The sequence below is a fragment of the Lolium perenne genome, chromosome 3 (assembly GCF_019359855.2).
Source record: "Lolium perenne isolate Kyuss_39 chromosome 3, Kyuss_2.0, whole genome shotgun sequence".
NCBI classification, from domain to species: domain Eukaryota; kingdom Viridiplantae; phylum Streptophyta; class Magnoliopsida; order Poales; family Poaceae; genus Lolium; species Lolium perenne.
Window position 1 is genome coordinate 322,577,922 of NC_067246.2, and position 3,492 is coordinate 322,581,413.

The 3,492-nt window shown below is 45.7% G+C and overlaps 1 non-coding gene across 1 annotated transcript; it reads left to right on the forward strand.

Moving 5' to 3' along the window:
- Nucleotides 1-1,026: 1,026 nt before the first annotated feature.
- On the forward strand, nt 1,027-1,098 carry TRNAN-GUU (transfer RNA asparagine (anticodon GUU)). The gene has a single exon. It is a non-coding gene; the product is annotated as a tRNA-Asn (tRNA).
- Nucleotides 1,099-3,492: the final 2,394 nt, after the last annotated feature.

Below are 3,492 nucleotides of genomic sequence, written 5' to 3' on the forward strand. Positions count from 1 at the left end.
GTGACGTGACATTGCGAGTTGATGCTTTTTGCTGGAGAGTGCGGGTTTCCTTGTCCCTATTTTCCCCTGCAGGTGTACTCTACCCGTGTAGCTATATCAACCGTATGATTTTTTGCACGAAAAACAGTCGCGTCAATGAAACGAGCGAATTCTAAAAGCTGCTCGGCTAATTAGGGCGAATTCTAAAAGCTGCTCGATGGTGCAGTGTCGGTGCTGGGTCTCGGCGGGCCAAGGCCGTTCGGCTACTCCGGCGAGTCCTCGAGCTGGGTTGTCCCTCCTTCATGTCCTTGGGGCTCTTCCTCGTGATTGATGTGCCTGGGTCGCGATGAGAATTCTCATCGGCCAACCGTCCCCAGGTTGTGGGGTGGCCACTTTGTTTTTCTCTCCTTAGTCTTGTGTGTTGGTGGTGTGCGTTTTTTTCATTTCTTCTTCTCCCTCGTAACCTCCGTGTACTCTGGTTCATTTGAACCCATCTTGTAGAGGCTGAAAAGTTTCATAGGCAACTTGGCTGAATATATGTTCAGGCTGGCTCACGCCCGCCGTAGTTACAGTCAAAAAAAAATTAGGGGGTATTACAACTGCTCGCCTTGATTCACCTTTCTGGAGATCAATCTGTAAGCTAATACCTACTGTGCAAAATGCTACTATTTGCAATCAAAATTCTGCCAGCCGAACCTCCTTCTGGAAAGACAAATGAACTACGCTGGGAAGACTTCATATTGCTATGCCAATTCTATCTGTTCTCCTTTGCAGTGGATGCTGACTGCTCAGTTGCATCTCAGTTTAATGGGCTCACTTGGGAGATTAGCCTGCTTCAGCCCTTGCCCATGACTGCTCAAACACAGCTGCAAACCCTTATGGCTGAACTGGGTCCTGGAGGCTCCCCGGCCGGGGAGGCAAAGGGGATTGCTATCGTCACCCTTTCTCCCGGTGTATGTGAAAGAGAAAAAGTGACGAACTTTTTGGATTTTCGGTCTGCGGTTGGTTGGTCCAAAGAACGAGAGTCAGCTTCCTTAAGTCCGTTCTTCCTCAGTAGCTCAGTGGTAGAGCGGTCGGCTGTTAACTGACTGGTCGTAGGTTCGAATCCTACTTGGGGAGATTTGATTCATTCAGAATTCGAATTGGCAAACACCCAACTCCCACACAACAATCCTATTGGCAAAAGACTCATGATCAACACGGGTAAGCAGCCAACAGCAAAGGATTTTTACAGGCTTTTTATGGACCGTGGTTTAATTTGGGAGGGCTACAAATGGGTATGGCAGAATGTCATCCCTCTTAGGCACAGATTCTTCCTCTGGTTAGCTTTTAGAGGAAGGCTAAATACTAAAGACAATGAGGGCTGCTCCGGTGCTCCCCCTAAAATGAAGTTGAAGGGTTAGGGTCGTTTTTTTTCTGTGTTGGGTTCACCGAAACTCATATCCAACCCATGTATACCTATTTGTATTAATATGGTACGTGTACGTCGGGTAAGAAATAAAAAGAGGTCACGTGAGCAAGATCTTTATACGACCTTTCTATTTCAGCACATGCACGTGACCATAGTACGTACAAAAACGAGGTACAACACAACGCGGGCTATACGGGCCTGTATATAGGGTTGTACGGACGGTGGATCTACACTGAAATTACGATCGTGTAGTCGCTTACGAACAGGTATGGAAAGATCTTCACCGTTGTTGTGTTTGACGCATCCAAAAAAAATTTCAGGGGAGGAGCACCGGAGCAGAAGTGAAAGACAATATGGTGAACAAGACCTGGTGCTCAGATGCGGGATGCGACCAGTGCCCAGCACTAGAATCTATACATCATATCGGCCTACATTGCAAGCAAGCGACATGGGTTTGGGAAAAGCTTGGACAATCCCAGAGCGCAGCGAGCCAGCACTATCAATCATTTCATTCTCGTCACTGACGGATTAGTTAAGTCAAAAGCTTGGTCGGTCTGCGCCGCTGCATGCTTCCATGCCTTATGAAAAGCGAGGAATGAGCGGGTGTTTATCCATAAGTCGGTTGATAGACAAGCGCTTCTCACCCAGATCGCCAATGAACTATTGCTCTAGAGCAAACGATCGGCCAAGCTGCAGCCACAGATCAAGATATGGGCTGACAAGCTTCTAGCTCATTAGGACCTTTCTTTTGCTTTTTCTTTCCTCTTTTTTTTCCCTTTCCCTCCAGGGCTCTCCCTGGCTTGTAAATCCATCCCAAACCCCCTTGTAACATGGAAAGCAATACTACGAGAAAACGTATTCTGGTTCAAAGTAACTCTAATAAGTAATGTACTATCTGTAACGTATACGAGCGACCAACGGTAGCCATACAGTAATCACTCACGCATCACGTGACGAGTCTCTGAAACAGCGGAGCCGGTGTGCTCCGTGTGGGTAGCCAGGTTGGCCGGGGTGTCCAGTGTGTGTTGTTGGTTTTCGCCCAATTTTCTCCTAAAAATTGGGCACTTTCTTCTTAATTAATGGATGAGGCAAAGCTTTTCCTCCGTTTCAAAAAAAAAAAAAAAACAGCGGAGCCGGTAGCACGCTCGTTGGAACTCGAACGGCGACGAGAGCTGCGTCCCGGCATCCATCCCAGCTGTCTTCCGCTCATTCCCAGCTGTCATCCGCCAAGCGTTTCTCCTGCTGCTGTGCTGCGGCGGCTTTTGATTTCTTTATTTTTTGCTCTACTAAAAAACATGCCCCCACACGGTTGGCCCCAGTCCAGACCACGCGCTGCAGTCCTCGAGATGCCGCTTCCGTCCACGTAGGCAAAGCACCCCACTTGCCACGCTTCCCCACCATCAACCCACCCAGCGAATCAGGCACGCTCACTGGTTATGCTAGACCCAACATCTGTAAGACTATCCACAATGGGAGTATCATAGCTAGTATGTATCATGCATCACATGCATGCAAAAAACTGATGTGTCACATTAATAAATGAAGAAAGAGATGGTAGTAGTATCATAGGTAGATACTGTATCATAGCACGTAGAACTAGAAAAATTAATGTCAAACCAATCTTGTACACACTTTTGCATTGAGATTCTACAAATCAGTAAATATAATTAACTTATTAAAACATGATACTATGCATTGTGAAGATAGTATCACACACTAGTATCATATGCATGATACTACTATATGATACTCCCCATTGTGACTAGTCTAATGCACATTATGTACTCTGCCTACAAAGTTGCAGGTTGTATTTAACAATTTTCGGAATAGATTAGGTCGCATCAGTTTGCTGGACTATTATGTTTTCGGCTAGATGGTAGGCCTGCCAATTTTGTGAAAGAGAACAAAATCCAATTTAAATAAAGAAGCATACGGCTACACACCATTTTTATTTTATTTGATGTGCTATTAACATGTATGATTTCCATATCATGCTCACCTGTAAAGGTTCTTTTGAGAATATTCAGTTGACCAATGCAATCGAGTCGAACATTGCCTAAAACACGTATATAAAAACATCGGTGGTACAAGTTGAAAGAGTT